Below are 27068 nucleotides of genomic sequence, written 5' to 3'. Positions count from 1 at the left end.
ATGAGGAGATGACCTGGGTCAGGGAAAAAAAAAACTTGCTCATAGGATTAGAAGGAACAGCATTCACATAGGGCCAAGGAATAATATCTGTTCCCATCAGCCATGATGGGAAAGATCACAAATTATGGAGCATTGGGCTAAATACTCAGAAGGGTCCCGCCTCACTAGAGGGGAAGAAATAGCCTCTGACTAAACACTGTTCTGTTCCTAATACATCTTATAAGTGATAATGTGGAAGGATTAAACTGTGTGCAATTAAATGCATCCCAGAACAAAGCTCAAAAATATTTATAGGAGCACAAGGAGTTCCCACTGTGGTGCAGTGGACTAAGAATCTGACTGCAGAAGCTCGCGTCCCTGTGGAGGTGAAGATTCGATCACTGACCCAGCACAAGTGGGTTAAAGGATCCGGTGTAGGTAGCACCTACAGTTTGGATTCAATCCCTGGCCTGGGAACTTCCATATGTCATGGGTGCAGCCATAAAAAAAAGTTTATAGAAGTAAAAAAATATCCAGGACCCAGCAAGGTAAAATTCACAATGTCTGGCATCCGAAGATTACTGGTCATGCAAAGAAGCAGGAAAATATGAGCTGAAATATACTGTTCTAAGTTTCTTATGTATATGCAAAGAAGTATATAATCATTTGAAGATAAACTATAGTAAGTTAAAGATGTATACTATAAACCCTAAAGCGTCCACTTATATAACAAAGTTATAGCTAATAAGACAACAAAAGAGGTAAAACAGAATCATAAAAAATATGGTATGTAGTACAATCAAATAAAAGACAGGAAAAGGGAAAAGGACATAAAGAACAGATGGGACAAGTAGAAAACAAATATCAAGATATTAGGATTTCCTTTGTGATGATCATTGTACAACCACAGGTGTGATAAATTCATTGAGTAATAAAAAAATAGAAAAAAAATAAACATTTTACCACCAAAGGAAAAAAAAAAAGATATTAGGAGTTCCCGTTGTGGTTCAGTGGTAATGAACCTGACTGGTATCCATGAGGATTTGGGTGCCATCCCTGGCCTTACTCAGTGGATTAAGGATCCATCGTTGTAATGAGCTGTGGTGTATGGTACAGATGTGGCTCAGATCCACCATTGCTGTGGCTGTATCTATAATTGAATCGGCTTAGCTCGGATTCAACCCCCAGCCTGGGAACCTCCATATGTCACAGGTTTGGCTCTAAAAACCAAAGAAAGGAAGGAAGGAAGGAAAGAAAGAGATATTAGACTCAAACCTATATCGACTGAAAGAAAAACATACAATGTAGAAGTTGTGAATTAAGTTTTATGCAGGGACCTTACTAAGGGCTGCAGTCCAAGAGGCAGCTTCTCAGATAGCTCTGAGGAACTGCTCCTGCGAGATAAGGCAGGAGCCAGAATATATATTCGGGTGTTTTTTGGCTGCCAAAAAACCCCACTAAACATGTTGTTGAACATCAAAAGTTTACTGTTAATCACTAGGAACAGGTAAATGAATGATTACAGTGTTTTTCCATCTTCCATGAGAAAATGCAAGAATCTGGGGTCACTAAAAAATTTTCTTAAATATGTGTCTTAATTATCTGGGACCTGTATAAGCAAAGCACAGAATGCTCCTGGTTTTTTCCATCCTGAATTTCCCTCAGGGTGCACTGTCAGGTGGGCAACTGCAGCTATTAATGGCTTGATCCTTGCAGAAATGGAATGTTGGGCCAAGTTCTCTGTTTATGCCTAACTAATAATCATAGTAAATGGCCTTCAATAAAAAAAGGATATAGTCATATTGGACAAAAAACCAGACCCAACTACTACATGCTGCCTATACTTTAATGAAGATACAAATATGCTAAAAGTAAAGAAAAAAGATGAAAAAAGATATGCCATGGTAACTCTAGTCAAAAGAAAGCTAACGTGGCTATATCTTCAAAGTAAATTTCCACACAAAGAATATTATCAGGGATAAAGAAGATCATTTCGTAATGAAGAGTCAATTAATCAAGAAGAACAATCCTGAATGTTTATTTACCTACTAATAGGGCTACTGGCTGCAAAAGCTGATAGAAATGCAAAGGAGAAATAGATCCACAGTTGTAGTCAGAAATTTCAGTACCCTTCTCTAAATTATTGACACGACATCAGAGTTCCCATTGTGGCTTAGCAGAAACGAATCTGACTAGTATCCATGAGGATGCAGGTTTGATCCCTGGCCTTGCTCGGTGGATTAAGGATCCGGTGTTGCCATGAGCTGTGGCATAGGTTGCAGATGAAGCTCGGATCTAGCGTTGCTGTGAATGTGGTGTAGGCCGGCAGCTACAGCTCCAGTTTGACCCCTAGCCTGGGAACCTCGGGTGTGGCCCTAAAATAGCAATAAAATAAAATAACTGACACAACAAGAAGATAGACAGTTAGCAATGGTATACTAGTTTTGAACAGCATTATCAACTAACATGCTCTGATTCACATTTACAGGACACTTCTCTCACCAACAGCAGAATACATATTCTTTTCAAGTGCAGAGGGAACATTTATCACATTCTGGGCCAGCAGACTCTATCTGAAAAAAAATTTAAGAGGGTTCAAGTCATACAAATTATGTCCTTGGTCTGCAATAGAATTAAACTAGAAATTACAGGGTTGTTTCAGGCTTGAGTGCCTCTACTGCTCATACACCCTTTGATCCCTGTAAAGTTGTGCATGATTCCACTCTTAGGTGGGCAAAGACAGGATGTGTTAAGTAGAGCATGATGATCCCTCAAGGTGTGTGGCAATAGGTGACTGAAGAAGTGACAGGTTGGTAAAATTGTGGGTGTGGATGAGAAATAATGCACCATCCCTTTGAGTCCAAGAAACGAAATGTTGTGTTACACTTACGCAACTAATTTTTATTCAGCAGCTTTTTATCAATTAGGGATCTGACACATTGGTGGATGCTTTCACATGTTCTGTTCTCACAACACACCTGTGAGGCTGGGTTTCTCTCTTTTTTTCCAACTTCTAAGAAAGGGAAAGGGAGGGAGGGAGAGAGAAAGGGAGAATGAAGAAGAGGAGGAAGAAAAAATAAGACAGAGAAACAGAGAGGCAGAGAAAGAGAGAGCGAGGCAGAGGAATGGGGAGAGAAAGGAGAAGGTTCAACTCCTTAGCTTGACACTTCATGATGAAGTCTCTCTACCCTTTCTCACCCCCTTCCTATAAGCTCAGGCTCCTCTAGGCCAACTGAACTGCTGGCATTGCCCACACTCACACAGTTGCTTCACTCCTCTGGGCTTTCAGACATGTCCCAACATCTCCCTCCCCTCCCGTGTGCCTCCGTAGCTCTGTGCTGGCCTCTCCAGATCACGCCCTGTCCATTCTGCAGGCCCATGCACTCCGTGAGAGCCAGGCGTCCTGGCTCACAATGGGTACCAGGTTTCTCAAGTTGGAAACTATTTCATGTTTGCCCACGTAACCTCTTGGGCACTTGGCGTCGTGGACATGCAATAAATATTTTCCATGTGCCTACCCTGTGCCAGGTATGGTCCTTAATAAGCTCCCTGCGTAAAATGAGACAGACAGCATGCCAGCTCTCAAGAGGTTTATATTCTGTTTTACAGCAGACACCATGCTGGTCAGCAAATAAAATAATTTCATGCTGTGAAACTATTTTATTATGAAGAAAAATAAGTGGTGGGAAAATGGCCTTTAGACTGAGTGGCTAGGGGATGTTCCCATAGTGGTGCAGCGGAAACCAATCTGACTAGGAACCTTGAGGTTGCAGGTTCAATCCCTGCCTCACTCAGTGGGTTAAGGATTGGTGTTAGCTGTGGTGTAGGTTGCAGATGTGGCTCAGATTCTGCCTGGCTATGGCTGTGGTGTAGGCTGGCAGTTGCAGCTGTGATTCGACCCCTAGCCTGGGAACCTCCGTATGCCACAGCAGCTGCCCTAAAAAGACGGAAAAAAAAAAAAAAAAAAAAAGATACTATATTTAGTGGACTTACTAAGAACTTAAGCCTGGAAGGCAGCCTCTCAGATATCCTCTGAGGGACTGCTCTGAAGAGGTAAGGGAGGAGTCAGGCTATATAGGAGGTCAAACAAACAAAAAAACCAGGTAGTTGAGCATCAAAAGATCACTGCTAATTAAAGAAAACCAGACATCTCAAGTTAATGAATTTAGTGCTTTTCTGTGTATGGAAAGATGCAAGAAATCATTCCTTTGGTATGCTTTAACTATCTAGAGCCAGTATCTTGTTTTTCTCCATCCCAAATCCCTTCAGGGTGCACAGTTTGCGGGGGGGTGGGGGTGGGCTGCAGTGTCTGATGGCTTGATGGCCCAACATCCTTTGTATACTGATGTGGCAGACAGCAACATCCACATAATCCTTTTTTTTTTCTTTCTTTTTTTTTTTTTTTTTCTCTTTAGGGCCACATCTGCAGCCAGGTTAGGGGTCCAATTGGAGCTGTAGCTGCCAGCCTACACCATGGCGACAACAACTTGGGATCCAAGCTGTGTCTGTGACCTACACCACAGCTCATGGAACACCAGATCCCTGACCCACTGAGCGAGGCTAGGGATTGAACCTGCATCCTCAAGGATACTAGTCAGATTCTTTTCTGCCATGCCACAACAGGAACTCCCTGTCATCCAGATAGTTTAAGTGAGATGAAAACCCACCAGAGGGTTTTAAGCACAGTAGTGCAAGGGCCCAGTTTTTTTTTCTTTTCTTCCTTTTTTTACTCAGAATCAAATACCACATTTTATTTGAATAGTCAGTTTCCTATCTTTTATATAACTTTCCTCTGCCCTGTTGCCCTACTCTGAAAGCATACGAATAGAGCACTCAGGGAAATAATAAAGATAGAGACTTTGGTATTGAAAAGATCTGGGTTCCAGTTCTATTTCTGTCACTTTGTGATACCAAGCAAGTAAAGTAACAGTCTCTGACAATACTCACCTTACATTATAACTATGATTTAAATTATGCCTCCCAAAGTAATTGTCATAAGGTAAGCACATGATCAATATACATTGAATAATTTTCTTACTGAAAACTATGTAGTTTTTTTTTGAAACATCAATTTTTTTTCTTCCTAGCCATTTTTTAATGGTTTTGTATATATATATTCTTTTTCAAATTTCTTTTCTGTGACATGTTATTACAGAATACTGAATATAGTTCCCTCTGCTTTACAGTAGGCCTTCGTTGTTTCTCTATTTTATATATAGTTGTGTGCATATGTTAAGGGACCAGCTTTCAAAAGATCACTCTGGTAATGTGTGGAGGCTAGATGGAAGGAGGGCCAGAAAGGAAATGAGAAATACATTAGGGACTATTACAGTTGGCTTGGGCTGAGTGCTCTCAGGTGAAAAATGAGTAGGCTGGAGTGTGGGGATGAGTAGGTGAATGGGGAGGAAGAAGATGGTCCATGATACCTTTTATTAAAATGTAATTTTGAACCAAGATTCATCATCATGGGGAGTAGAAGGTGCTAATTCAGAAACACTTTCATAAGTACAGCAAAGTCATTTCGATGAGTGTTGGATAATTTGATTGGAATAATAGATGCCATTCATTGAGCCTCAGCTATGTGACAGATACTTGGCTTTACATGTAGTTTCATCTCATCTTCATGACAGTCCCTTGAGAAGGAGTTGTGCCGTCACTGCGGAGAGGAGGAAACACAGGCTGTATTGAAACCATTAGTGAACGTTGGAGCTAGAAATGCACTCTCCAACCCCCAGTCCCCTGTTTTGTCCCCTGCCCTGGGCCCTTCCCCAGTGCTTTGCTCACTGCTCACTGGGCCCCAGAGGAGGACTGTTGGCTCCTTCATCTTCTTGGGCCCCTGAGCCCTCTCAGATCTGCCAGCAGAGTGAGCCTCCCAGACCCGCAGCTGCAGGCCTTTAATAAGATAGAGCTGCTAAAAAGGAACATTGAATTGCATGTTTTATTAATCTGTTTTCTATGAAATATTAATCCTGAGCTCTTGCTAACACAGAGTCCGGGGAGCAATGAGTAACTCTGTTTTTTGGCTGCACCCATGGCATGTGGAAGTTCTTGCACTAGGGATCGAACCTGCGTCCCAGCAGCAACCCAAGCTGCTGCAGTGATAGATCCTTGACCCCCTGCTCTGCAAGAGAACTCAGAGCAGTGAGTATCTTTGACTTATGGCAGTCTTCAAAGTCCTGTCATCTCCCCCTCCAAGATCTGGTTTCAGAGCTGAGTTCTATCTTATGATCCTCTACTCTGTCCCATTTAGTTTATGAAAAGGAAAACAAAATACTCAAAGGGAAAGAAAGAGGAGAAGCTCAGGGTAGGAAGGGCAGCAGCTGATAATGCTGGGAGAGCAGAGGCAGTCCTGGAGGAGAGGGGCTATGGGACGAGGAGAGGTCAAGATCCTCTTCCTGCCTGGACCACTGAGTGAGGGAAGTGAACCTGACCTGAAGCCACTCTCCACCCTAAGTGGTTTTCTGCTGACCGAGAAGAATGTCAGCAATGGAACAAACAGAGGTGGTCTTTATTTTCACTCAGCCCACAGCCTTTTCCTCAGGGAACCTCAGAGCTGGGAATAGTTCTAAGAAACAGTCGACAAGGAGGAGGGAGTGGCGAGAATGTGGGTGGGTCTCCAGGTGATTTTCGGAGTTGGTGCAGCCTCTGCCTCAGGGCATTCTCATTTTAATCATAGTTGCAAAAGGGTATTATCCCCCAGGGAGCAAGAAAAATCTTATTGTGTGATAGCTTGCTGATAAAGAAGGTACCTGGTTTGCTACCCTTAGGGAATGGCCAGTCGGAGATAGTGCACAAGTCCAGTCACTCCCAGGCTGAGTTCCCACTGTGGCACAGTGGGTTAAGGATATGGTGTTGTCCCTGTGGCAACACAGGTTTGATCCCTCACCTGCTCAGTGGGTTAAGGATCTGGTGTTGCTGCAGCTGTGGCTTAGGTCACAGCTGAGGCTCCAATTCAGTGCCTGGCTTGGGAGCTTCCACATGCTGTGGGTATGGCCGTAAAAGGGGCGGGGGGGGGAGGAGCCCCCAGCTCCTAATTTGTTCTTGGGCAAATTCCAGTCCAATGTAGTTTATACAACCATCATTTCCAATAAAGTCCAGGAAATGGTGAATACATGCATGCAAATGACTTAAGTACTTTGTCACATTTGAAGGAGGTTTAGGAAAATGTTATTTGAGAAAACATGTTGGGATGATTGGATTATCCCAATGGTAGCAAACAAACAAAATTTGGACTCCCAATCTCAATCCTTTGATGAAAATATATTTAAGCTGGATCAAAGATTTAACTATAAGAAGGTAAGCCTAGTCAAGAGAATGAGAAGATAAGCCACAGACTGGGAGATAATATTTACAAAACACCTGCATTATAAAGGACTGTTATCTAAAATTTAAAAAGAACTCTCAAAATTCAATGATAAGAAAATGAACTATCCAATTAAAACATGGGCAAAAGATCTGAACAGACACTTTACCAGAGAAGATATACAGATGGCAAATAAGCATATGAAAAGATGTTCAACATCGTATGTCATCAGGGAAATCCAAATTAAAACAATGAGGTACCACTGCACACCTACTAGAATGGGCAAAATCCAAAACACTGACAATACCAAATGCTGATGAGGATGTGGGTCAACAGGAACTCAGTTATTCCTGAAGAAAACAAAATGGTGCAGGCACCTTGGAAGAGTTTGCCAGTTTCTTACAAAACTAAATATACTCTGGAAGTTCTTACTGTGGTGCAGCAAAAACGAATCTGACTAGTATCCATGAGGATGCGGGTTTGATCCCTGGCCTCGCTCAGTGGGTCAGGGATCCAGTACCGTGAGCTATGGTGTAGGTTGGAGATATGGCTTAGATCCTGAATTGCTGTGGCTGTGGTGTAGGCTGGTGGCTGTGGTGTAGGCTGGCAGCTGTAGCTCTGATTCAACTTCTGGCCTTGGAATGCCTATATGCTGTGTATAAACAAACAAACAAAAAAACTAAACATACTCTTAACCTACAGTTCAGCAGTTGCACACAGATGTTTATAGTGGATTTATTCATAACTGCCAAAATTTAGAAGCAGCCAAAATGTCCTTGTAGGTAAATGGATAGACTGTGGTATATCCATATAGTGAAATATGATTCAGCACTGAAAAGAAATAAGCCATTAGCCCATGAAAGAACATGGAGGAGGGATCTTAAATGCACATTACTAAGGGAAAGAAGTCAATCTGAAAAGGGTACATACTGTGTAATTTCAATTACTTGACATTCTGGAATAGGCAAAACCATGGAGACAGTAAAAAATCAGTAGTTGCCAGGGATTGAAGAAGGGAACGCAAAGCACAGTGGGTTTTTGGAGTTCCCATCATGGCATAGAGGAAATGAGTCCAACCAGGAACCATGAGGTTGCGGTTTGATCCCTGGCCTCACTCAGTGGGTTAAGGATCTGGTGTTGCTGTGGCTGTGGTGTAGGCTGGCAGCTGTAGCTCCAATTTGACCCCTAGCCTGGTATGGCCCTAAAAAGACAAAAAAAAAAAAAAAAAAAAAAAAAAAACCCAAACAAACAGAGTGGGTTTTTAAGGCAGTAGAACTAAATTCTATAGAATATTATAATGGTGAATGTAGATCATTACATACTTGTCAAAACCCATAGAATGACAACACTATGAAACCTAAGGTTTCATATGGACTTTGGGTGACAAAATGTGTGTGTTAACATCATCAGTGATAACAAATGTATCACTCTGGTTGGGGTTGCCGATAGTGAGCAGGTTGTGCATGTGTGGAATCAGGCTGGTGTATGAAATTCCCTGCTTTCCACTCAATTTTGCTATGAACCTAAAATTGCCCTAAAGAAATAAAGGCTATTAAAAAATTAAACTGTCAGAAACAAAACAAAGCAAAAAAAGTGGAGCGAAGCAGCATTATTTGTATAACCCCAAACTAGAAAATACCCAGCAGGTGAATGGATACTTGAATTGTGGTTCATCCATACAATGAAATATCCTACAGTAAAAAAACAAAGATATATACAATAAATAACATGGATAAATCTGATAGACATTAAGCTTAGTGAAAGAAGCCAGAAACAAAAGACATACTGTACGATTCCAATATGACATTCTAGAATAGGCAAGACTAATCTAGAGGGAGAGAGAGCAAGATACTTGATTGCCCAGGGTGTGGGTTGGAGGTGAGAAAGGAGCTGGAGCCACAATGGAGGGAATTCAGTGGCTGGAACTCAATAAGGTGATGGAAATCCCTTAATTATACTGGTGATGAATTGACTGTATATATTTGTCAAAACCCATTGAACTGTACACTTGAAATGGGTGCATTTTATTGTATGTAAATTATACCTCAATAAAAGTGATTTAAAAAATGAAACCATAAAACCATTAGAAGAAAATATGAGACTTCAAAAAAGATTTTAATTCTGTCATATCTAAACAGGGCACAAAACCTAGATGGCATAAAAGACAGATAAAATGTGATTGTAGAGACAAAAATTTTCTGTAGAGCAAAGAAGGACTATGTACAAAGGAAGAAAACAAGTGACAATTTGGTGGAAATATTTAAAGCTTGGTTTCTTTTGTTCTTAAGAACTCTAAATGAAACGGTGTGTTAATGTAAACCTATGTTGTCTCTAAACTGACCCTGGTGAGGGATATAAGGGCATGTGTGTTCTGAGGTCTGCAGGTGGTTGTAGTTGTGCATGGAAGGCTTGGCTTACTGGAGGAAGTGATTTATATTAACAGGGCATATATCCTATCTGGGCAGTGCCCCCCAGGACTGAGAGATGCAACCATAAATTCACAAACTTTGGTTTCAAGAAATTCCCATGTGGCACAGCCGGTTAAGGATCTGGCTTTGCTGCAGCTGTGGCTTGGGTCACAACTGTGGTGAGGATTTGATCCCTGGCCTGGGGAACTTCTATATGCTTTGGGTGCAGCCAAAAACCAAAACAAACAAAAAAGCGCATTGGTCTCATTTGGTCTTAGACTACTAGTGAGCTGCAGCTATTGCCACCACTGCCACTGCTGATGATAATGACCTGGCATGCTTGGGTTTAGAGTATTTGTGCAGATTAAGGTTGGAAGGGGTCACTGGGATCTAGGTGGATTTTTTTCCCCCCAGGATAGCCTCCTTCCCAACTCCTGTGTCTTGATCAAGATGCAGGAAAGAATCCCTTATGAATTTGAACCGTTTTCCCAAATGAAATCTTAAGGAAACAAATGGAAAACTACCCCTGGGTACTTCCCCCCTCCTCCTCCACCTTCCATCTAAGCATGTCTAGAAACCTGGTTTCTGATTAACCAAAGTATAGTCCCAGATTAGATTGGCTGACCTTGCTGACCTCACACTTGGCCCCAGGCTCCTTTTCCTTGTGGCAGCTCTGTCTGAATCCTGAATAAAGACAGCCTGGCTCCTAGGCCAAGGTCAACTGGTTGGCACAAAATTCAGGCCTATTTCGATGCTGTGTCCTGCCCAGAGCTGGCTTCCTGGTCTCAGACCTTGGGCTCCAAATCACCTTCCTCAGCCCACTCCTTTTTTTTTTTTTTGTCTTTTCAGGGCTGCACCCTCGGCATATGAAAGTTCCCAGGCTAGGGGTCAACTCAGAGCTCTAGCCAGTGGCCTATACCACAGCCACCACAATGCCAGATCCGAGCCACATCTGTGATCTACGCTATAGCTCATGGTAATACTGGATCATTAACCCACTGAGTGAGGCCAGGAATTGAACTTTCATCCTCATGGATACCAATCAGATTCATTTCTGCTGAGCCGTGATGGTAACTCCCCTCAGCCTACCCTAAATGGTGTTTCTACCCTAAGCCATGCTGCCTGATTGCCTTGATCCCTGCACTGGCCTCCGACTTCTCTAAGAGGAAGTCCCTTTCCTGTGTGTCCCAAAGATCCTCCCCTTGTTCTTCAAACCACTCATCCCTTGCCTTAAAGTTGCTTGTTTCTCTTCTCTAGGAGATTTCTGTGGATCTGAGCTCCCAGAAGTCCTTCTAAAACCTTCCTGGGTACCTGCTAGATGCCAAGTACTTAGCTAGATGCCGGGATCAGCCCTGCCCTCAAGTTGTTTACAATTTATCGGAGGTGGTCAGACAAGTAAACAGGCCATAACAAATCAAGGCTGTGATAAAGGGAAGCATGACCGAGTTCCTGTTGTGACACAGTGGAAATGAATCCAACCAGTGACCGTGAGGTTGCGGGTTCGATCCCTGGCCTCACTCAGTGGGTCAGGATCTGGCATTGCCATGAGCTGTGGTGTAGGTCACAGATGTGGCTCAGATCCTGCGTGGCTGTGGCTGTGGCATAGGCAGGTAGCTGTAGCTTCGATTAGACCCCTAGCCTGGGAACCTCCATATGCCAAGGGAGTGGCCCTAAAAAGCAGAAAAATTTAAAAAAAAATGGAATCACTAGGTGGGGAGGAACAGTGGGATCCTAGTAGACACAGCAACTCACCCAGCTGAGGCCATCAGGGGAGATTCCTGCAGGAGGTAATGTTTGGGCCCCAACCTGACAGGCAGACAGGAAAACAGCTGGGAAGATGCTCCAGGCAGAAGGAAAAGCTTGTGAGGAAGCATGAAACAGGAGAGTGAGCTTTGGGACGTTGAGGCAGGAGCTCATTTTCCTCTGTTGGGCTGTCTTCTACCTGACTGTAAGGCCCATCCTACCCTGGCTTAGCTATTTAAGATCTAATATAAGATTTAGCAGCTTAAAACAACAAATCACCTGCAGTTTCTGGGCCAGGAATTGGTAGCAGCTTATCTGGGTTGCTCTGATGCAGGATCTCTCACGCAGGTACAGTGAAGCTGTCTCCCAGGCCAGAGATTCTGGCTCAGGTTGGAGAATCTGCTTCCAAGCTCACTCAGAGGGTTTTTGTCAAGCTTAAATTTCTCACCATGTGGCTGCTCCAGAGGGGTGCTTATAACATGGTAGCTGACTTTAGTAAGAGAGAAGAAGGGGGAGGAGAAAAAGGAGGAGATTGGGTGGGGGGTTAAGGAGGAGAAAAAGAAAGAAAAGAAGGGAACCCAAGAAGCCACAGTCTTTTTTTTTTTTTTTTTTCCCTTTTCTTTTCAGGGCCGAACCCGAGGCATATGGAGGTTCCCAGGCTAGGGGGCCAATTGGAGCTGAAGCTGCTGGCCTATGCCACAGCCACAGCAATGCCAGATCAAAGTCATATCTGTGACCTACACTACATCTCACGGCAATGCTGGATCCTTAACCTGATGAGCAAGGCCAGGGATTGAAACCATGTCCTCATGGATACTAGTCTAGTTCGTTACTGCTGAACCACAATGAGAACTCTATTTTTTTTTTCAAAGCCACAGTCTTTTATAATCTAATCTCAGAAGTGACATCCTGTCACTTCCATTGCATGAGGTTGATCACACAGAACAACCTTGGTGCAATATAGGAGGGGACTACACGAGAGAGTCCAGGAGATGGGATCAATGATGCCATCTTAGAGGCTGGGTACCACATATCCTATGGTTAAACTGGATTGTGTCACCTGTGATCCTAGGTGTGATAGCACATAAACTTGGTTTCCCTGGCATCCCTGTGGCTTCATTGAGGCCCCTCATCTTTACTTGGAGTTCGTTAGCATTGGGTCAAGTCTCTTAGAAAGCTAGGCATTTCCTTGCCTCTTCCTACTTGGGAGGTGGGGCTTTCCTTTGGCATCCCTTCTTCTGTTTCTAGTTTGTGGAAGTCCCTACTTCTCACTCCACTCCTTAGGGGATTTAGGACACACTCTCAGCCAGATAAATGACCGGATCTTCTCTGAGTCAGCTGAAAAACCAGGTTTACCTTTTGAGAGCCTAGTTGCAGTTGGAGGATGTAACTGTAATAAGTTCTTGAACCTTATTACTTGGGTTTTACAATTCCAAAATATCACAAGACAATTTTCCTCAAGAGAAGAGGAAGGGTGCTGTTGCCCGCATCTTGGAGAGATGGTAAATGTGGTGTGGTGGAAAGAACCGGAGCCTGGAGTGTAGACCAACCTGATTTCATCATTGACCAAGATCCTTTGGAGTTCCTGTCATGGCACAGCAGAAACGAACCTGACTAAGGAACCATGAGGTTGCGGGTTCAATCCCTGGCCTTCCTCAGTGAGTTAACGATATGGTGTCATGAGCTCTGGTGTAGGTTGCATCTCAAATCCAGAATTGCTGCGGTTGTGGTGTAGGCCAGCAGCTATAGCTCTGATTGGACCCCTAGCCCGGGAATCTCCATATGCCATGAGTGCGGCCCTAAAAAGAAAAAAAAATCCTTAACCTCTCTGAGCCTTACTTTTCTCATCTGTGAAATGGGTTGCTCTGAAGATCAAATGAGATAATTCATATACAACATTTGCTGGTAGTAGTTTGTAAAGATTGTATTTTATTTATTTTTTCTATTAATAGTGCTGGTTTTAGTATTATCACTACTATCTTCTCTCAAGGTCCAACTCAATTTTTTTCTTCTACTTTAAATCCACCACAGTACCAAACCACCATTGCCATCTTTTTTTTTTTTTTTTTGTCTTTTTGCCTTTTCTAGTGCCGCTCCTGCAGCATATGGAGGTTCCCAGGCTAGGGTAGGGGGTCTAACTGGAGCTGTAGCTTCTGGCCTACGCCAGAGCCACAGCAACGCAGGATCCGAGCCGAGTGTGCAACCTACACCACAGCTCACGGCAACGCTGGATCCTTAACCCACTGAGCAAGGCCAGGGATTGAACCTGTGTCCTCATGGATACTAGTCAGATTTGTTTCTGCTGAGCCACTACAGGAACTCTCCTACAGTTAGACTCTATCTTTTCCTAATTGCTTGACAGTTGTTCAAGATACCGAGTATTCTTGGGAAGCTGGCTGCAAAGTAAATCCCCTGCTCTGAGCTCAAAAAACTTTCAGGTGAGGAAAAAAGTGGGAGGAGGAGGGGGCAAAGTCTCACAGCACAGATAAAATCAGGAATCTCTGCATGTAAAGTGTTGTATATTATGTCACTTGCTTTGATTTTGTTGGGTTTCCAAACTAAATGCCCTGAGGACAGCTAGCAGCTGGCAGGGAAGCTATCAAACCGGATTGGATCCATTTCTTAACAACGGTGTGAATTCATCTGACTTCTACAGAGGAAAGCAGGCTCTTGCCCTTTAACATTCTGCTTAAAATAAACCAGCCTAATGTTAATCTGAAAGTATAATGTAAACAGTTCTCCCTGCAAGACAGAAGTGCTACTATTTATAAAAAAAAAAAAACCCCAAACCCAAACCTACGTTTCTTTACCACAGTTGACAACATGTTTATCAACGTGGAAACTATTTTGCAGTAAGGGAAGAATGGTTCCATTAAGGCATCAGCTTTATGGAATCTAGTGGTGGCTTCAAGTGCTATTTTAGGGCCTTCATGACATGTATAAATGTCTGTGTTGACAGCTCTAGCTTCCTGTTACCAAATGTGAATAAAATGAGTCCTCATTTAAAGAAGGAACTTATTATATAGAGAAAGTCAAATGACAGGGTTTTTCATTAGTGCAGCCAATCCTTTTATAGAACCTACTGTTCCAAATGGGAGGGATCTCTAGCACACTGTGTATTGTTGAAAATGTCTGCAGAAGAATAACATTGCAGCATTGCTCTGGTAATGACTGGTGGGGGTCTGGTGAAACCAAGGACAGGACTGTTCCCCAGAAAAATTCATAGACTCAAATGAAAAACGTGCAAGGGTTCCATTGATTACTTCCTAGTCAATGGATCCTAGGTTAAGGAACTCTAGGTCAAGTTGACCAGAAAGTTTGGGGTTTTAGGAAAAAAACTGGGAAGTCACTGATGGCCTGGAGGGTATAGCCATGTCTCACTGGCTGCCTAGAAGTCATCATGTTGTACTCAGGGAATGGTGTTTGAACGAACACACACAGTGAATGCTGATGTCTCTAAGATCACGACAGAGTCAGGTCTGTGACTTTAGGGAGGAGCATGGGTGTCGGAGACAACCTCATTTATAATCTCTTTTGTCCTTTCTAATGTTTGCATGGGATTGCAGGTGGGTGTACATAGCTGAAGAGGTCATGCTTGCATCTGACCTCTGGCCTTGTGTGGAGAGGAGAGAATCCAGACCTAGCCAGAAGGCACACCCACTGTCCCTTTGCTGGTCCTGGTTCTCCTCTAGGAATCCCCATCCCCAAAGGTGAGGGTCCACCTTGCAAGTCTCCCCTTTCTACACAGCATTTGGGGCCTGTCTGCACCTGCCTTTTCTTCCTGGTAGGATACTCACATCCTTGGTGCTGGGATCTCAGGAGGCAGTCTGATAAATGAATTCACACCAGCCAACATGTAACATCTCAGCTCTGTTACTCAAAGGGTGACTCTCTTGGGATGCTGATTTGATTACCAGGACAGGCCACTGGGGGAGGCTTTTGTGAGTGGAGTAGCCCTGCCCAAGGGCTTTCCCACCAGTAGGCATCACATGAGACCATGGAGCCCAGGTCTGGGTTTGGGTCCTGGCTCCCCCAGTCATCAGCTGTGGGATCTTAGCTAAGACATGTTAATTTCCTTGAGCTTTAATTTCCTCTCTAAAGTGGGGAAATAACTCTCAGCCCTTCCTGGGTGGTGGGGAAAAATAGATGAGTGTGTAAATGTAAAAGAAACTATTGGGCATTTGGCAAATATTTTAATGAATATCATGCACGGACTAGCCTTGCTCTGGGGGTAAAAGTTGGGGTGTTGTGGAAATGCATCCAAATAATCCCATTGAAATTATGATATCTAGGGGTCAGGTTTGGAGGCAAATTCCAGATATGATTGAAATCTTGGGGGCTCCCCTACCCCTAAACCTACCTCCACTGCCCCCAGTGGGTCCCAACCAACACTGGAGGACCCTCAGAGAACCCCTCGAGACCTGGGCACTACACAAGCAGGAGTCCCCATGGGAATGAAGAGTAAGAAGTGGAATGTGACTTGAGGCTTGTTCCCTTTCCTCTCTGGGAAGAGGTTGGAGGAAGCAGAGGCTATATGTGTCTTGGATGTTTATGAAGGAGATTTGTGAATAAACAGCTTGTGTCAATGCCAGGCCACATTTGGTCTGCCCCTTAGGATGTCCGGCACAGAGCCTTGCTGCCAAGAGAAGGGGCTGTGAGAGGGAGGCTGTGGCTGATTCACCTGAAAGATTAGGATGTGTCTCCTGTGTTCCTGATGTCTCTCCTAAGTACTTGAGGAGATGCATTTTCTGAGATCAGAAGCACAGGGGAAGCAAGGCAGAGTTCAGTATCAGACAGAGGGTTTGTCGAAGCGGAAATGTTCTTCAGGAAGCTGCTGCTGCTGCTGGGGGAGAGAGAGTTCTCAAAGCCACCAGCCAGGAGGTGGCAGGTGAAGCTATGAGCGCTGACAAGCTCTTTGGATGGGTGTGCTGAGAAATAGGAGGGACTTCTACTATTAGAATCACTACTATTCTAGTGATGTACCAAAGGCAAGGTGATGGCCTGGGTGCAAGAATTGGGGGTGGGGGCACTGTGTGTAGATAATTTAAAAACAGTAATAAGGAGTTCCCACTGTGGCACAGTGGAAACGCATCTGACTAGGAACCATGAGATTGCGGGTTCGATCCCTGGTCTTGTTCAGTGGGTTAAGGATCTGGCGTCGTGAGCTGTGGTGTGGATCGCAGATGTGGCTCGGATCTGGCGTTGCTGTGGTTGTGGGGTAGGCTGGCAGCTGTTAGACCCCTAGCCTGGGAACCTCCATTTGCTGTAGGTGCAGTCCTAAAAAGCAAAACAAAAAGAAACAAAAAAGTAATAAAAATGAAATAAGGAGTTCCCTGGTGGCCAAGTGGTTAAGGATCTGGCATTGTCCCTGCTGTGGCTTAGGTCATTGCTGTGGCTTGGGTTTGATCCCTGGTCTGTGAACTTCCACATGCCATGGGAGCGGCCAAAACAACAACATCAGCAACAGCAAAAGCAAAAATTCCAAATACTTCTTTGGCAGTTCTAATAAAAGAGTATGTTTGTAGAAAAAGAAAAACTGATTAATAATTAGCTTTTATTATCATGAGTGTAAGTGATTCTAAACAATATCAATGATAAAACTCTTCTGCTGGGGCGGATGGCTCCCGGTACCCCATCCTTGGAATGTCACCACCTCTGTCCCATTGCATTTGTTCACTCCTTGACTGGACAGTGACTTCGTAAATGGCATGCCACTCTCCAGGTGTACTCTGGCCAAGCCCCGTGCTGCTGTTTGCCTGAGATGCTTGAACAGAATTACAACGTGGTGAGATCTGGAAAAAGGAAGACAAGAGCATCTAGAGATGAGAAAGATTCCTGGATCCGGAGCCAATCATGCCTGAGGATTTCCCTAAAGTGTTCATTTATGGAAGCCAACAAATGCCCTTCTGTATCTACTTTGATTTGCATTTTTGTCACCTGCAACAGCAAGAATTCCAGTCATATAAATACCATGTTAGTAACTATAGGCACAGGAAACTCGAAAAGCATTTGGTTGTACACAAGGGGTGCTGATTTTCACCTAGTGACTAAGGTGGAGGCTGGGGTTTCTAGGTTTTTTTCTGGCTTTGGTGACCTCTCTCATCACTAAGCAAGCAAACACAGTTGGCAGATCACAGAGACACCTTTATGTACACATCAGAACTCAGCAGAAATCTGCTTGGACTCCATCCAAGGCAATTATTTACAGAAGTTCCCAAAGCGTATAATTATAGGGCCACAGTGCAGGGACCTCCACCTTGAGGGCAGCTCCTAAGTGTAACTCTAGAGTGTTAGACAAGAAAATCACTGAACTGGCTGAACTTACATTTAGGGTTAAAAAAAAAAAAAATCCTCTACATAAGCTTAAAGTAAGGAGACCTGACTCAATAGCATTTCGTACATGAAAAAGCTTTGAAGATAAAATTTTTGAAAGAGGCAGAAGAAACTGTCTTTGGAGTTTTTGAAAATTTATTTTATTGAAGTATAGTTGATTTACAGTGCTTTGGGGTTTTTTAATTAAAAATCTTTTTAATTTGGGTCTTTTTTTTTTTTTTTCTTTTTTTCTTTTTATGGCCACACCTACAGCATTTGGAAATTCCCAGGCTAGGGGTCAAATTGGAGCTGCAGTTAGTTGATGGCCAACATCACAGCCTCTGGATCCAAGCCGCATCTGAAACCTACACCACAGCTTATGACAATGCCCAATCTTTAACCCACTGATCGATGCCAGGAATTGAACCTGAATCCTCATGGAGACTATGTTGGGTTATTAACCTGCTGAGCCACAATGGAAACTCTCAGTTTGAGTTTTTAATTTATCCTGCATCCGACACTAACCAGTAGTTGACACAATGGCAAAAAAAAAAAAAAAAAAAAAAAAAAAAAAAAAAAGGCAGGCTTTCTCTCTTTAGTAGGGAGGTGATTGCAGCACCTTCAGGCTTACAGGGTCCTTATAGCACAAGATCTCTTAAAGTGAGAGGTCCTTTTTTCCTGGCAATTCCCCCAATGCCTGTGAATATTCCTGCCTGCTTGGATCACATGCTTGTACCCAAACTGATCACTGCCCAAGGAAGTAGGAGTGAGAGCCTGACTTGTTGGACCCCTTGGCACCCCTGTGGAGTGGGAGGGGATATCCTCCCTGATTGACAGTCCCATATAATCCCATGGATCGGTAAAGGGCAGTTCCACAAAACCTGGAAGCAGGGTTGATAGAAGGTAGCAAAGGTCTGCAGTAATCCCATGAATTTCTTTTTCTTTCCCATTGCCGCTCCCTTCTCTGCAATCACATTGTTTGAAGACCTATGAGTTGGATAGAGTCTGTTGTCAATCAGCTTGCCCTCTATACTCCCCTAGGCGGAGGCTTGCAAACTGCATTTCCTGAAATCTCTTTTCAGCTTGCTTCCGTTAGGATCTTCCAATGATAGGCGCTGGCCAGAGACTGGAAGGTGAAAGGGAGAAGCCATTTTCCCCTCCAGTTTCTCTTCTTTTCTTTTTTTGTTTCGTCTTTTTAGGTCCAAACCCACAGCATATGGAGGTTCCCAGGCTAGGGGTCGAATTGGAGCTGTAGCCCTCAGCCTAGCCACAGCCACAGCAACACCAGATCCCAGTCACATCTGTGACCTATACCACAGCTCACAGCAACGCTGGATCCTTAACCCACTGAGCAAGGCCAGGGATTGAACCTGCAGCCTCATGGCTCCTAGTTGGATTCGTTTCCACTGTGCCACAACGGGAACTCCTCCCTGCAGTGTCTGATAGGGCTTCTGGGCACAGTGGGGGCAGGAGCTCAGGCCAGCAAGTGCAGGCTCCTGGCTATGGCAGCCTCAGAAGTGTGCTGTTCCTGGACCCTGGGTGACAGCGTCATCTCTTTTACATCTTCAGTTCATGGGTTAGGATGTAGTCACCCTTCAATTGCTAATCTTTTGGTGATTTCCCTCCTTTGCACCTTCCAACAACGTGTAAACAATTCCTGGTATTAATAGCTCTTTGTTTAAGATTTCTAGAGTGGTTCCTGTTTTCCTAATTGTACTAATATGGTTTCCATTTTATTTTGTTATTAGAAATTCTTGTTTTATTATCTAAATTTAAAAATTGTGACAAAATACACATATCATGAAATTTTTCATTGCATTTTGTTTAACTGTACGGTTTAGTGACGTTAAGTACCTTGATGTTGTTGTGCACCCATCACCACCATCAGTCTCCAAACCTTTCCCATCATCCCAAACAGAAACCCTGGACCCACTGAACACTAACTCCCATCTCCCCCTTCACCCAAGTCTCTAGCAACCACCATTTCACTTCCTGTCTCTATGAGTTTGACCTTCATGTAAGTGGAATTACATAATATTTGGGGACTGTCTTATTTCACTTAGTGTAGTGTTGTAGCATACGTCAGAATTTCTTTCCTTTTTAAGGCTCAATAGTATTGCATTATATGTATGTGACCCATTTTTATTATTCATTCACCTCTTGATGGATACTTTGTTTTATATCAGCTTGCTAAGGCTGCCATAACTAAGTACTACAAACTAGGTGGTTTGAACTAGAAAATTAATTTTCTCACAGTTCTGGAGACTAGAGATCCCAAATCAAGGTATTGACAGGGGAGTTCCTGTTGAGCTCAGCGGTAACAAATCCGACTAGTATTCATGAGGATGTGGGTTCAATCCCTGACCTCACTCAGTGGGTTAAGGCGTTGCTGTGCGCTGTGGTGTAGGCTAGTAGCTGTAGCTCCAATTCTACCCCTAACCTGGGAACTTCCATACGCCACAGGTGCGGCCCTAAAAAGCAAATACATACATACATACATACATGAATAAATAAATAAAAAGATGTTGACAGGATTGATTTCTTCTTAGGCCTCTCTCCTTGGTTTGTCAATGGCTGTCATCTCCTTGTATCTTCACATGGTCCTCCCCCTGTGTGTGTCTGTCTAAATTTCCTTTTCATATAAGGACACCAGTCATGTTGGATTAAGGCCCAAGCTAATGGCCTCATTTAACCTTAGTTACCTTTTTAAAGGCCTGTCCTCAATTATAATCACATTGTGAAGTGCTGGGGGTTAGGACTTCAACAAATGAGTTTGCAGGTACAATTCACCCCCTAACAGGCTGCTTCCACCCTTTGGCTATTCTGAATAATGCTGCTATGAGCAGGTACAGACATTTATTCATGTCTCTGTTTTCAGTTCTTTCGAATATATATCCAGAAATGGAACTGCTAGCGCATATGGTAATTCTATGTTTAGTTTTTTGAGGGACTGCCAAACCATTTTTCAAAGCATCTGCACCATTATACACTACCACCAGCAATGCAGACTTCCAACTTTTCTACCTCCTTGCCAACGCTTCATATTTTCTATTACTATTTTTTTGTATTTTATTTTATGTTTTTTGCTTTTTAAGGCCACACCCACAGTGTATGGAAGTTCTCAGGCTGGGGGTTGAATTGAGCTGAAGCTGCTGGCCTGTACCACAGCCACAGCAATGCAGGGATCTGAGCCATGTCTGCAACCTACACCACAGCTCACGATTGGGTCCCTGACCCACTGAGTAAGGCCAGAGATTGAATCCATATCCTCATGGATTCTAGTTGGATTGTTTCTGCTGTGCCACGAAGGGAATTCCATATTATTATTTTCTAAAATGATAGCCATTCTTATGGATGTGAAGTAGTAGCTCATTGTGGTTTTCATTTGCATTTCCCTAATGATTAGTGATGTTGAACATTTTTTTAATGTGCATATTGGCAATTTGTAAATAAGTTTTCTCTGGTGAGATGTCTCTCAAGTCTTTTGCCCACTTTTAGACTTTATTTTTTTCTTTTCTGGCTGCACCAGTGGTACATGGAAGTTCCTTAGCCAGGGATCAAACCCTAGGTGGAGCTGTGACCTGTGCCACAGCTCAGCAATGCTGGATCTTTAACCCACTGTGCCAGGCTAGGGATCCAAACGGTGCCTCCACAGAGACAAGATGGATCATTAACCTGAACTCCTAGACATTTTTATTTTTAAAAGAAACCATATAGGGAGTTCCCATTGTGGCACAGAGGAAATGAATCCAACTAGCATCCATGAGGATGTGGGTTTGATCCCTGGCCTCACTCAGTGGGTTAAAGGATCTGGCATTGCCATGAGTTGTGATGTAGGTCACAGACATGGCTCTGAAACCGCATCGCTGTGGCCGTGGTATAGGCCAGCAGCTGTGGCTGATTTGACCCCTAGCCTGGGAACTTAATGTATGCCGTATGCCATGAGTGTGGCCCTAAAAAGGCAAAAGGCCAAAAAAAAAAAAAAAAAAAAAAGAAAGAAAGAAAGAAAACATATAAACACTGTAGCAACAGTAAGTGCACTTCCAATGAAATGGGGAAAATATTCACCAATAATCCCTAGATGTGAGATGGGCACATTGTGGGGTAGACAGTTGGTACAGTCTTACAGAGTCGGCTATGGCAAATTGGCAGAGCGAGTGGGCTCGAGCACCAGCATTGCTTAGGATTTGATTCCTGGTTCCTGCACTTATGAGCTATGTGACCTCAGGCAAGTTTCTTAATCTCTTATGTGTTAGTTTCCCTACTTCTAAATGAGAATAATAATACTGCCTATGTCATAAGGTTGTTAGAAGGATTAAATGAGTTAACAGATAGCTAGTGCCTGGTACAAAGCAAGCACTTCATATCAATTAGCTATCATCATTATTATTCTCTCGGTCTGGACCTTCCAGGCTGCCTGTACAGCTGGGCACCTTCTGGTGTCCCCTCTCTCACTGCTGGTGTTTCTCATTACCCAGTGATCCCCGAGGCAAATGGAACTATGTAGCAGATACTACATATTAAAGGCTTTTTACATATTAACTTTAATATTCACAATTACCTTCAATTATAGCCTGATGATCCTGAGTTCTGGCTTACTGATCAGCTGGGAAGGAATCTGGATTCAGATTCTACATCTCTTTTTCCTGTGTTATCTTTGGCAAGTTACTTCACATCTCTGGGCTTCAGTTTCTATATTTGGTAAATGATGAGAGTCATTCCTATTTCATAGGGTCACTGAGGGTTTAAGTAAGGTAAGGCATATGAAAGCATTTCGCACACACAGTGCTTGGCACATAGTATATGTTTAAAAGATGTTTATTACTATTATATCTATTTTGCAGAGAGGAAATTGAGCCTTAGCTGAAGTTCTTGCCCAAGGTCATAAATCTGATGTTGAAAGAAGGTGGGCCAAAACAATGTTCTTTGTTATTTCCTTCCAACCTATATACATGATTTTTGTGCAATTCCTATTGTATGATAAGAGTACAGACATGATGTGGTATTTTTAAAAATTGCACAATGATGGAAGGTAATATGAGAAAAAGAATATATACATATATATAAGTAAATATTATATATATATAAAACCTGTGTCACTATGCTGTAAGCACCATAAATCAACTATAATAAAATTAAAATTTAGGAGTTCCCGTCATGGCTCAGTGATAACGAACCTGACTAGTATCCATGAGGATGTGGGTTTGATCCCTGGCCCTGTTCAATGGGTTAAGGATCTAACATTGCCGAGAGCTGTGGTGTAGGTCAAAGAGGAGGCTTGGATCTGGCGGTGCTGTGGCTGTGGTGTAAGCCAACAGCTGCATCTCTGATTTAACCCCTAGCATGGGAGCTTCCATATGCTGCTCCTGTGGCCCTAAAATAAATAAATAAATATAAAAATAAATTTAAAAAAGGTACAAACACAAATTGCACATTAAAGAATAAGTAATTTTCATATTGCTGTGGCAATATGAAAACCTGACTATATAATATTCCACAAAATAATCCAGCATCTTCATGCTGATTATTTCCTTTCCTTCTCTTGAACTTTTTCTTTAGGATTAATCCCCAGAAATGGAATTTGATACATCAGAGGGTGTTAACCTTATTTTGATTCTGGATCACAGAACATCTTGCTGCTTTTCTAAAGAGTTTTGCAATAGTCATTGTGTTCGTGTGCTGTAATTTACTTTCTAGTCTCCTAGAAATACTTGAACATTGAAAAAGAATGAATAACCTTGTTATAGATAAGTCATCTCCAGGCTGAAAAGGAGTGAATAGGTTGGGGTTAGATGATAATCCTGTCTGAAAACCTGTGACTAAGTAACCCCAGTTCCTGGATGTGGGTATATAGGTCTTGTCTACTAGATACGGTGCTGACATCCCCTGGTTGAGGAGTGCATATGTGATCTATAAATGTCCAGCTCAGGCTCTGGGCATCTGAGGGGCCGAGTATTACCAGGAGGGTATGCCTTGTTTCCTGGGTCCTGCGGATCACCTGGCTCACCTCCAGAAGAGGCCTCTTGCTCTTAAAGAAACCTGGATCTGAGGTGCAGGTGCCCAAGTGGGAGGCACTCTTCATATTCTTTACTCAGGGTGTGGAGTCCAAGAGAACAGAACTCACATCCTTCTTCCTTCACTATTCATCTTGGGAATCTACAGAAAGCTTTGAGAGCCTGTTTCTTTATCTATACCAGGAGGAGGGTGATAAGGTAGATCATAAATATTTAACAAGCCTTCAAATGTCTTCTGTGTTAAATCACACCCCTCTCAAACAACTCTATGGAGGAGGTATTGTCACTATTCTCATTTTACAAATAAGAAAATTGAGGTACAGACTGGTTAAATAACTTACATTCAGTAAGTGGAGGAGCCAGGGTTTGAACCCAGGCTCTTGGGCTCTAGCGCTTCAATACCATGCACAATGCTGAGTAATATGGGGAGTCAAAAGCCTTAGCTTTAAGGGCTTTTGTGAGGATTGGGGATGATGGCACATCAGGTGTATGGCTTCTGGTTGTGCTGTTGTACAGAAATGGTCACTCTTACTATTTGTTAATGACTTCCATATTACCCAACCCAATAAACACTTTTCTGTTTTTGTTTTTCCTGACTTCTCAATAGCTTTAAAAGGAGTTGACCATTTCCTCTTTTTTTTTTTTTTAGACTCATAGGTCATGGGGTTGGTTTTTCCTCTTTATCTCTCTCCTTTTTTTTTTTTTTTTTTCAATTTAAACAGTTATGCACCAGAGTGATTCAAAAAGTTGGGCAAATGCCTTGAATATGAAAGCTGCAGTTTGCACTATACCATATCTAGAACCCAGGGGCGGTGGATTAGACAGAAGTGATAGTCATTGAACAGTCAGGTGACATCATGACAAATTGGTTTGCAGCATCAAAACTGTCCGTTGAAGTTTCTTTTCTCTTGACTATCAGAGGTCCTGTGTTGGCTCGTCTCCTCATCTTTGTGTTTTGTGTATGATCCATCACAGAATGGGAACTTTTTGGCCTCCAACAACCTTGGTACACAGCCTTATCTCTCAAATCCTCCACATCAAAAGCATTCACTGTCTTGGAGTTTTCTTTCTGGTTGTGAAGGTTGCCCATAGATTTGCTGCAATGATCTTTAACATAAAATCTATTGTAAACTAGGTAACCAATTGAAGCTGTCCCGTCCCAGCAGTAATGGTAATGACTGTGATCCATTTGACTTGTGAGCTGGAGGTCAGACTTGTGGCACCACCACTTTGAAGGTGTGTACACTGGACACTGAACACAAGCATGGCTTGTACGGCCAACCTGAGTCAAGGTGCGAGAAGCATTTCAAGGGCGCTGACTCCAAGCTGCTCCCTTCTTGAAACACTTTTTTCTTCTGGCTTTAGTGACAGCCACTCTTGAGAGTTTGCATTTATTCCACTGGCTCTTCCTGTTCAGCCTCTTTCCCTCTCTCTTCTATCAATGGATGAAAGTTGGTGCAAAAGATAAACTTGCTCCCCTTTGTAGTCGAAGAGCATGGTTACTTAGTGAGGAAGGTGGAACAGCCAGGAACCTGGATGGGTGGCTGAAGGCACTGGATGGGAGGGAATGTCTCCAGTGACTCAGAAGCTGCCCAAGATACACTGGCGAGTTTCATCCCTCCTGGCCCAGAGCACCTACCAAACCTGACTTCTGCTCTTATCAATCCCACCTGAGGTATAGGAGTTGCTGTATATAAACGATCTTGATCTCAGGGAAAGCTCTGGAGACCTGGGGTTTTAGAAGAATTACTAACAGCGGTTAATATTTTCATTCACAGACAGAAAATGGAATTTAATTAAACAGATTTTCTTCCCCTTGAACTGTTCATGCCAAATCTTCAGAGACTCATGCTCATTGCTAAAAAAATGTTTTTACTCCTTAACGTTGGGAGCATGGGATATAAGAAGACACACTGTGAGGAGGTTTAAGAAATGCTATTTTATTATCTTGCTTAGGTTAAAAAAAAATCCCACTTAAATTCTAAGAAAAAAAAAAAGAGTCATGCATTAATCAGAAAGCAGGCCTCCTAGAAACAGCTGTGAAAAAGGCTAAACTAAAAGGGGGGAAGAATGACAGCTTTATTCCAGATATGAATCTCAACACTGCTCAGCACAGGCAATGCATAAAATTGCTGTAGGGCAAGCAGACATGATGGCTTATTTATTTAATTGAGTTGAGAGAATCATAATTTCTTTTAAGCCTCTGAGCAAAATGTAATGTATTTTAGCACTCAGGAATAATGTTCAGGGAAGTCATAGGGCAGAAAACTATTTGAATGAGAATGGGGTCCTCTGTTTATCAGGCTAATGGAAGTGAAGGGGCAGGGGAAAGTTAGGGAGTTTTTGATTATTCCTTGTTCTTCACCTCTCAGATCCATCTTCTTCCCTGCTCTGTGCCTCAGCAGTGGGTTCTCTCCAGCCTCTTCCCTCTAGCTTCAGGTCAGGTCCAGGCAACAGAAAACACCAGCAGGAGATTAGGAGGCGGAAGGAGAGAGGTCAGAGTATTTATACCTCCTCACTGTGGTTCTGTTCTTCCAAGGCAGTGGTTCTCAAAGATTGGGCAGCACACCAGCAGCATCAGCATCTCCCAGGAGCTTCTTAGAAATGCAAGTTCTGGAGTTCCTGCTGTGGTGCAACAGGATAGGTGGTGTCTCTGGAGCACTGGGTCTCAGGTTCAGTCTCCCACCCAATGGATTATGGATCTGGTGTTGCCGCAGTGTTGGCATATGTCTCAGCCACAGCTCAGATCTGATCCCGGGTCCAGGAACTCCATATGCTGTGGGGAGGTCAAAAAAGAAAATAAAGAAAGAGAAATATATATATATGCAAAAATTTTCTTTTTTTAAAAAAATTACTCAATGACTTTTAGTACATTTATAGTTGTACAGTGATCATCACAACCCGATTTCATAGCATTTCCATCCCAAACCTCTGGCCCATTCCTTACCCCACAACCTGTCTCATTTGGAAACCATACGTTTTTCAAAGTCTGTGAGTCAGTATCTGTTCTGCAAAGAAGTTCAATGTGTCCTTTTTTTAGATGCCACATGTAAGTGATAGCATTTGATGCTGGTGTCTCACTGTCTGACTGACTTCACTTAGCATGATAATTTCTAAGTCCATCCATGTTGCCAAAAATGCTGGTATTTCATTCATTTTAATGGCTGAGTAATATTCCATTGTGTATATGTACCACATCCTCTTTATCCACTCCTCTGTCAATGGATATTTCCATGTCTTGGCTATTGTATATATTGCTGCAATGAACATTGGAGTACATGTATCTTTTCAGGTCATGGTTATCTCTGG

General features: G+C 43.0%; 1 long non-coding RNA gene and 1 pseudogene across 1 annotated transcript in view; one reads left to right on the top strand and one right to left on the bottom strand.

The window, feature by feature from the left end:
• Window positions 1–27068, top strand: part of LOC146397500 (uncharacterized) — a 264901-nt gene that overhangs the window by 10866 nt on the left and 226967 nt on the right. The window lies entirely within an intron of this gene.
• LOC146397501 (CDGSH iron-sulfur domain-containing protein 1 pseudogene) lies at window positions 24577–25025 on the bottom strand (annotated as a pseudogene).

The sequence above is a fragment of the Sus scrofa genome, chromosome 13, assembly GCF_054392235.1.
Source record: "Sus scrofa isolate SSC_HxYL_T2T_F1_AM1 chromosome 13, Sscrofa_HxYL_maternal_Yorkshire_Landrace_v2.0, whole genome shotgun sequence".
Taxonomy (NCBI): domain Eukaryota; kingdom Metazoa; phylum Chordata; class Mammalia; order Artiodactyla; family Suidae; genus Sus; species Sus scrofa.
This window is presented reverse-complemented; position numbering and strand designations above follow the sequence as displayed.